The following is a 9016-nucleotide window of genomic DNA, read 5'->3' on the forward strand; positions in this document are numbered from 1 at the left end:
CTCAGTCCCTCCTCTATCTCAGGGAAATATCTGCACACTGACTGATTTTTCTCAGTCCCTTATCTCTCTCAAGGAGATATCTGTATACTGACTGGTGTCTCTCAGTCACCCCTTCCTCTGTCTCTCTCTCTCTCTTTCTCCCTCTTCGTCTCAGTCCCCTCTCTTTCTCAGGGAGATATCTGTACACTGACTGGTGTCTCTCAGTCCCTCTCCCTCAGGGAGATATCTGTACACTGACTGGTGTCTCTCAGTCCCTCTCTCTCAGCGTGATATCTGTACACTGACTGGTGTATCTCAGTCCCTCTCTCAGGGTGATATCTGTACACTGACTGGTATCTCACAGTCCCTCTCTCTCAGCGTAATATCTGTGCACTGACTGGTGTCTCTCAGTCCCTCTCTCAGGGTGATATCTGTACACTGACTGGTGTCTTTCAGTCCCTCTCTCTCAAGGTGATATCTGTACACTGACTGGTGTCTCTCAGTCCCTCTCTCTCAGCATAATATCTGTGCACTGACTGGTGTCTCTCAGTCCCTCTCTCTCAGGGAGATATCTGTACACTGGTGTCTCTCAGTCCCTCTCTCTCAGGGTGATATCTGTACACTGACTGGTGTCTCTCAGGGTGATATCTGTACACTGACTGGTGTCTCTCAGTCCCCTCTCTCTCAGGGAGATATCTGTGTACTGACTGGTGTCTCTCAGTCCCTCTCTCTCAGGGAGATATCTGTGTACTGACTGCTGTCTCTCAGTCCCTGTCTCAGCTAGATATCTGTACACAGACTGGTGTCTCTCAGTCCCTCTCTCTCAGGGAGATATCTGTACACTGACTGGTGTCTCTCAGTCCCTCTCTCTCAGGGTGATATCTGTACACTGACTGGTGTCTCTCACTCCCTCTCTCTCAGGGAGATATCTGTGTACTGACTGGTGTCTGTCAGTTCATCACTCTCAGGGTGATATCTGTACACTGACTGCTGTCTCTCAGTCCCTCTCTTGGGGTGATATCTGTACACAGACTGGTGTCTCTCAGTCCCTCTCTCTCAGGGTGATATCTGTACACTGACTGGTGTCTCTCAGTCCCTCTCTCTCAGCATAATATCTGTACACTGACTGGTGTGTCTCAGTTCATCTCTCTCAGGGTGATATCTGTACACTGACTGGTGTCTCTCAGTCCCTCTCTCTCAGGGAGATATCTGTACACTGACTGGTGTCTCTCAGTCCCTCTCTCTCAGGGAGATATCTGTACACTGACTGGTGTCTCTCAGTCCCTCTCTCTCAGGGAGATATCTGTACACTGACTGGTGTCTCTCATTCCCTCTCTCTCAGCTAGATATCTGTGTACTGACTGCTGTCACTCAGTCCCTCTCTCAGGGTGATATCTGTACACTGACTGGTGTCTCTCAGTCCCTCTCTCAGCATAATATCTGTACACTGACTGGTGAGTCTCAGTTCATCTCTCTCAGGGTGATATCTGTACACTGACTGGTGTCTCTCAGTCCCTCTCTCTCAGGGAGATATCTGTACACTGACTGGTGTCTCTCAGTCCCTCTCTCTCAGGGTGATATCTGTACACTGACTGGTGTCTCTCAGTCCCTCTCTCTCAGGGAGATATCTGTGTACTGACTGGTGTCTCTCAGTCCCCTCTCTCTCAGGGTGATATCTGTACACTGACTGGTGTCTCTCAGTCCCTCTCTCTCAGGGAGATATCTGTGTACTGACTGGTGTCTCTCAGTCCCTCTCTCTCAGGGTGATATCTGTGTACTGACTGGTGTCTCTCAGTCCCTCTCTCTCAGGTAGATATCTGTGTACTGACTGGTGTCTCTCAGTCCCTCTCTCTCAGGGTGATATCTGTACACTGACTGGTGTCTCTCAGTCCCTCTCTCTCAGGGAGATATCTGTGTACTGACTGGTGTCTCTCAGTCCCTCTCTCTCAGGGAGATATCTGTACACTGACTGGTGTCTCTCATTCCCTCTCTCTCAGGGTGATATCTGTGCACTGACTGGTGTCTCTCATTCCCTCTCTCTCAGGGTGATATCTGTACACTGACTGGTGTCACTCAATCCACTCTCTCTCAGGGAGATATCTGTGTACTGACTGGTGTCTCTCAGTCCCCCTCTCTCAAGGTGATATCTGTACACTGACTGGTGTCTCTCAGTCCCTCTCTCTCAGGCTGATATCTGTACACTGACTGGTGTTTCTCAGTCCCTCTCTCTCAGGGTGATATCTGTACACTGACTGGTGTCTCTCAGTCCCCTCTCTCTCAGGGAGATAGCTGTGCACTGATTGGTGTCTCTCAGTCCCTGTCTCTCAGGGAGATATCTGTACACTGACTGGTGTCTCTCAGTCCCCTCTCTCTCAGGGTGATATCTGTAAACTGACTGGTGTCTCTCAGTCCCTCTCTCTCAGGGTGATATCTGTACACTGACTGGTGTCTCTCAGTCCCTCTCTCTCAGGGTGACATCTGTACACTGACTGGTGTCTCTCAGTCCCTCTCTCTCAGGGTGATATCTGTACACTGACTGGTGTCTCTGAGTCCCTCTCTCTCAGGGTGATATCTGTACACTGACTAGTGTTTCTCAGTCCCTCTCTCTCAGGGAGATATCTGTACACTGACTGGTGTCTCTCAGTCCCCTCTCTATCAGGGTGATATCTGTGCACTGATTGGTGTCTCTCAGTCCCTCTTTCAGGGTGATATCTGTACACTGACTGGTGTCTCTCTGTACCCCCTCTCTCTCAGCGTAATATCTGTGCACTGACTGGTGTCTCTCAGTCCCTCTCTCAGGGTGATATCTGTACACTGACTGGTGTCTCTCAGTCCCTCTCTCTAAGGGAGATATCTGTACACTGACTGGTGTCTCTCAGTCCCTCTCTCTCAGGGTGAAATCTGTACACTGACTGGTGTCTCTCAGTCCCTCTCTCTCAGCATAATATCTGTACACTGACTCGTGTTTCTCAGTCCCTCTCTCTCAGGGAGATATCTGTACACTGACTGGTGTCTCTCAGTCCCCTCTCTCTCAGGGAGATATCTGTACACTGACTGGTGTCCCTCAGTCCCTCTCTCTCAGGGAGATATCTGTGTACTGACTGGTGTCTCTCAGTCCCTCTCTCTCAGCTAGATATCTGTGTACTGACTGCTGTCTCTCAGTCCCTCTCTCAGGGTGATATCTGTACACTGACTGGTGTCTCTCAGTCCCTCTCTCTCAGGGTGATATCTGTACACTGACTGGTGTCTCTCAGTCCCTCTCTCTCAGGGTGATGTCTGTACACTGACTGGTGTCTCTCAGTCCCCTCTCTCTCAGGGAGATATCTGTGTACTGACTGGTGTCTCTCAGTCCACCTCTCTCAGGGTGATATCTGTACTCTGACTGGTGTCTCTCAGTCCCTCTCTCTCAGGGTGATATCTGTACACTGACTGGTGTCTCTCAGTCCCTCTCTCTCAGGGTGATATCTGTACACTGACTGGTGTCTCTCAGTCCCTCTCTCTCAGGGAGATATCTGTGCACTGATTGGTGTCTCTCAGTCCCTCTCTCTCAGGGAGATATCTGTACACTGACTGGTGTCTCTCAGTCCCCTCTCTCTCAGGGTGATATCTGTACACTGACTGGTGTCTCTCAGTCCCTCTCTCTCAGGGTGATATCTGTACACTGACTGGTGTCTCTCAGTCTCTCTCTCTCAGGGTGACATCTGTACACTGACTGGTGTCTCTCAGTCTCTCTCTCTCAGGGTGACATCTGTACACTGACTGGTGTCTCTCAGTCTCTCTCTCTCAGGGAGATATCTGTACACTGACTGGTGTCTCTCAGTCCTCTCTCTCTCAGGGTGATATCTGTACACTGACTGGTGTTTCTCAGTCCCTCTCTCTCAGGGTGATATCTGTACACTGACTGGTGTCTCTCAGTCTCTCTCTCTCAGGGTGATATCTGTACACAGACTGGTGGCTCTCAGTCCCTCTCTCTCAGGGAGATATCTGTGTACTGACTGGTGTCTCTGGGTCCCTCTCTCTCAGCTAGATATCTGTGTACTGACTGCTGTCTCTCAGTCCCTCTCTCAGGGTGATATCTGTACACTGACTGGTGTCTCTCAGTCCATCTCTCTCAGGGTGATATCTGTACACTGACTGGTGTCTCTCAGTCCATCTCTCTCAGGCTGATGTCTGTACACTGACAGGTGTCTCTCAGTCCCCTCTCTCTCAGGGAGATATCTGTGTACTGACTGGTGTCTCTCAGTCCACCTCTCTCAGGGTGATATCTGTACACTGACTGGTGTCTCTCAGTCCCTCTCTCTCAGGGTGATATCTGTACACTGACTGGTGTCTCTCAGTCCCTCACTCTCAGGGTGATATCTGTACACTGACTGGTGTCTCTCAGTCCCTCTCTCTCAGCATAATATCTGTACACTGACTGGTGTTTCTTAGTCCCTCTCTCTCAGGGAGATATCTGTACACTGACTGGTGTCTCTCAGTCCCCTCTCTCTCAGGGAGATATCTGTGCACTGACTGGTGTCTCTCAGTCCCTCTCTCTCAGGGAGATATCTGTGTACTGACTGGTGTCTCTGAGTCCCTCTCTCTCAGCTAGATATCTGTGCACTGACTGCTGTCTCTCAGTCCCTCTCTCAGGGTGATATCTGTACACTGACTGGTGTCTCTCAGTCCCTCTCTCTCAGGGTGATATCTGTACACTGACTGGTGTCTCTCAGTCCCTCTCTCTCAGGGAGATATCTGTGTACTGACTGGAGTCTCTCAGTCCCTCTCTCAGGGTGATATCTGTACACTGACTGGTGTCTCTGAGTCCCTCTCTCTCAGGGTGATATCTGTACACTGACTGGTGTCTTTCAGTCCCTCTCTCTCACGGAGATATTTGTGTACTGACTGGTGTCTCTCAGTCCCTCTCTCTCAGGGTGATATCTGTACACTGACTGGTGTCTCTCAGTCCCTCTCTCTCAGGGTGATATCTGTACACTGACTGGTGTCACTCAGTCCCTCTCTCTCAGGGTGATATCTGTACACTGACTAGTGTCTCTCAGTCCCTCTCTCTCAGGGAGATATCTGTGTACTGACTGGAGTCTCTCAGTCCCTCTCTCAGGGTGATATCTGTACACTGACTGGTGTTTCTCAGTCCCTCTCTCTCAGGGAGATATCTGTACACTGACTGGTGTCTCTCAGTCCCCTCTCTCTCAGGGAGATATCTGTGCACTGATTGGTGTCTCTCAGTCCCTCTCTCTCAGGGAGATATCTGAACACTGACTGGTGTCTCTCAGTCCCTCTCTCTCAGGGTGATATCTGTACACTGACTGGTGTCTCTCAGTCCCTCTCTCTCAGGGTGATATCTGTACACTGACTGGTGTCTCTCAGTCCCTCTATCTAAGGGAGATATCTGTACACTGACTGGTGTCTCTCTGTACCCCCTCTCTCTCAGCGTAATATCTGTGCACTGACTGGTGTCTCCCAGTCCCTCTCTCTCAGGGTGATATCTGTACACTGACTGGTGTCTCTCAGTCCCTCTCTCTCAGGGAGATATCGGCGTACTGACTGGTATCTCTCAGTTCATCTCTCTCAGGGTGATATCTGTACACTGACTGGTGTCTCTCAGTCCCCTCTCTCTCAGGGAGATATCTGTACACTGACTGGTGTCTCTCAGTCCCTCTCTCTCAGGGTGATATCTGTACACTGACTGGTGTCTCTCAGTCCCTCTCTCTAAGGGAGATATCTGTGCACTGACTGGTGTCTCTCAATCACTCTTTCAGGGTGATATCTGTACACTGACTGGTGTCTCTCTGTACCCCCTCTCTCTCAGCGTATTGTCTGTGCACTGACTGGTGTCTCTCAGTCTCTCTCTCTCAGGGTGATATCTGTACACTGACTGGTGTCTCTCAGTCCCTCTCTCTCAGGGAGATATCTGTGTACTGACTGGTGTCTCTCAGTTCATCTCGCTCAGGGTGATATCTGTACACTGACTGGTGTCTCTCAGTCCCTCTCTCTCAGGGAGATATCTGTACACTGACTGGTGTCTCTCAGTCCCTCTCTGTCAGGGAGATATCTGTGCACTGATTGGTGTCTCTCAGTCCCTCTCTCTCAGGGTGATATCTGTACACTGACTGGTGTCTCCAGTCCCCTCTCTCTCAGGGTGATATCTGTACACTGACTGGTGTCTCTCAGTCCCTCTCTCTCAGGGTGATAACTGTACACTGACTGGTGTCTCTCAGTCCCCTCTCTCTCAGGGAGATATCTGTGTACTGACTGGTGTCTCTCAGTCCCCCTCTCTCAGGGTGATATCTGTACACTGACTGGTGTCTCTCAGTCCCTCTCTCTCAGGGAGATATCTGTACACTGACTGGTGTCTCTCAGTCCCCTCTCTCTCAGGGAGATATCTGTGTACTGACTGCTGTCTCTCAGTCCCTGTCTCAGGGTGATATCTGTACACAGACTGGTGTCTCTCAGTCCCTCTCTCTCAGGGAGATATCTGTACACTGACTGGTGTCTCTCAGTCCCTCTCTCTCAGGGTGATATCTGTACACTGACTGGTGTCTCTCACTCCCTCTCTCTCAGGGAGATATCTGTGTACTGACTGGTGTCTGTCAGTTCATCACTCTCAGGGTGATATCTGTACACTGACTGCTGTCTCTCAGTCCCTCTCTTGGGGTGATATCTGTACACAGACTGGTGTCTCTCAGTCCCTCTCTCTCAGCATAATATCTGTACACTGACTGGTGTGTCTCAGTTCATCTCTCTCAGGGTGATATCTGTACACTGACTGGTGTCTCTCAGTCCCTCTCTCTCAGGGAGATATCTGTACACTGACTGGTGTCTCTCAGTCCCTCTCTCTCAGGGAGATATCTGTACACTGACTGGTGTCTCTCAGTCCCTCTCTCTCAGGGAGATATCTGTACACTGACTGGTGTCTCTCAGTCCCTCTCTCTCAGCTAGATATCTGTGTACTGACTGCTTTCTCTCAGTCCCTCTCTCAGGGAGATATCTGTACACTGACTGGTGTCTCTCAGTCCCTCTCTCTCAGCTAGATATCTGTGTACTGACTGCTGTCACTCAGTCCCTCTCTCAGGGTGATATCTGTACACTGACTGGTGTCTCTCAGTCCCTCTCTCTCAGCATAATATCTGTACACTGACTGGTGTGTCTCAGTTCATCTCTCTCAGGGTGATATCTGTACACTGACTGGTGTCTCTCAGTCCCTCTCTCTCAGGGAGATATCTGTACACTGACTGGTGTCTCTCAGTCCCTCTCTCTCAGGGTGATATCTGTACACTGACTGGTGTCTCTCAGTCCCTCTCTCTCAGGGAGATATCTGTGTACTGACTGGTGTCTCTCAGTCCCCTCTCTCTCAGGGTGATATCTGTACACTGACTGGTGTCTCTCAGTCCCTCTCTCTCAGGGAGATATCTGTGTACTGACTGGTGTCTCTCAGTCCCTCTCTCTCAGGGTGATATCTGTGTACTGACTGGTGTCTCTCAGTCCCTCTCTCTCAGGTAGATATCTGTGTACTGACTGGTGTCTCTCAGTCCCTCTCTCTCAGGGTGATATCTGTACACTGACTGGTGTCTCTCAGTCCCTCTCTCTCAGGGAGATATCTGTGTACTGACTGGTGTCTCTCAGTCCCTCTCTCTCAGGGAGATATCTGTACACTGACTGGTGTCTCTCATTCCCTCTCTCTCAGGGTGATATCTGTGCACTGACTGGTGTCTCTCATTCCCTCTCTCTCAGGGTGATATCTGTACACTGACTGGTGTCACTCAATCCACTCTCTCTCAGGGAGATATCTGTGTACTGACTGGTGTCTCTCAGTCCCCCTCTCTCAAGGTGATATCTGTACACTGACTGGTGTCTCTCAGTCCCTCTCTCTCAGGCTGATATCTGTACACTGACTGGTGTTTCTCAGTCCCTCTCTCTCAGGGAGATATCTGTACACTGACTGGTGTCTCTCAGTCCCCTCTCTCTCAGGGAGATAGCTGTGCACTGATTGGTGTCTCTCAGTCCCTGTCTCTCAGGGAGATATCTGTACACTGACTGGTGTCTCTCAGTCCCCTCTCTCTCAGGGTGATATCTGTAAACTGACTGGTGTCTCTCAGTCCCTCTCTCTCAGGGTGATATCTGTACACTGACTGGTGTCTCTCAGTCCCTCTCTCTCAGGGTGACATCTGTACACTGACTGGTGTCTCTCAGTCCCTCTCTCTCAGGGTGATATCTGTACACTGACTGGTGTCTCTGAGTCCCTCTCTCTCAGGGAGATATCTGTACACTGACTGGTGTCTCTCAGTCCCTCTCTCTCAGGGAGATATCTGTACACTGACTGGTGTCTCTCAGTCCCTCTCTCTCAGGGTTATATCTGTACACTGACTGGTGTCTCTCACTCCCTCTTTCTCAGGGAGATATCTGTGTACTGACTGGTGTCTGTCAGTTCATCACTCTCAGGGTGATATCTGTACACTGACTGCTGTCTCTCAGTCCCTCTCTTGGGGTGATATCTGTACACTGACTGGTGTCTCTCAGTCCCTCTCTCTCAGGGTGATATCTGTACACTGACTGGTGTCTCTCAGTCCCTCTCTCTCAGCATAATATCTGTACACTGACTGGTGTGTCTCATTTCATCTCTCTCAGGGTGATATCTGTACACTGACTGGTGTCTCTCAGTCCCTCTCTCTCAGGGAGATATCTGTACACTGACTGGTGTCTCTCAGTCCCTCTCTCTCAGGGAGATATCTGTACACTGACTGGTGTCTCTCAGTCCCTCTCTCTCAGGGAGATATCTGTACACTGACTGGTGTCTCTCAGTCCCTCTCTCTCAGTTAGATATCTGTGTACTGACTGCTTTCTCTCAGTCCCTCTCTCAGGGAGATATCTGTACACTGACTGGTGTCTCTCAGTCCCTCTCTCTCAGCTAGATATCTGTGTACTGACTGCTGTCACTCAGTCCCTCTCTCAGGGTGATATCTGTACACTGACTGGTGTCTCTCAGTCCCTCTCTCTCAGCATAATATCTGTACACTGACTGGTGTGTCTCAGTTCATCT

The sequence above is a fragment of the Chiloscyllium plagiosum genome, unplaced genomic scaffold (genome assembly GCF_037043375.1).
Source record: "Chiloscyllium plagiosum isolate Xiang-an unplaced genomic scaffold, Cpla_swu_hap1 HiC_scaffold_44, whole genome shotgun sequence".
NCBI classification, from domain to species: Eukaryota; Metazoa; Chordata; class Chondrichthyes; order Orectolobiformes; family Hemiscylliidae; genus Chiloscyllium; species Chiloscyllium plagiosum.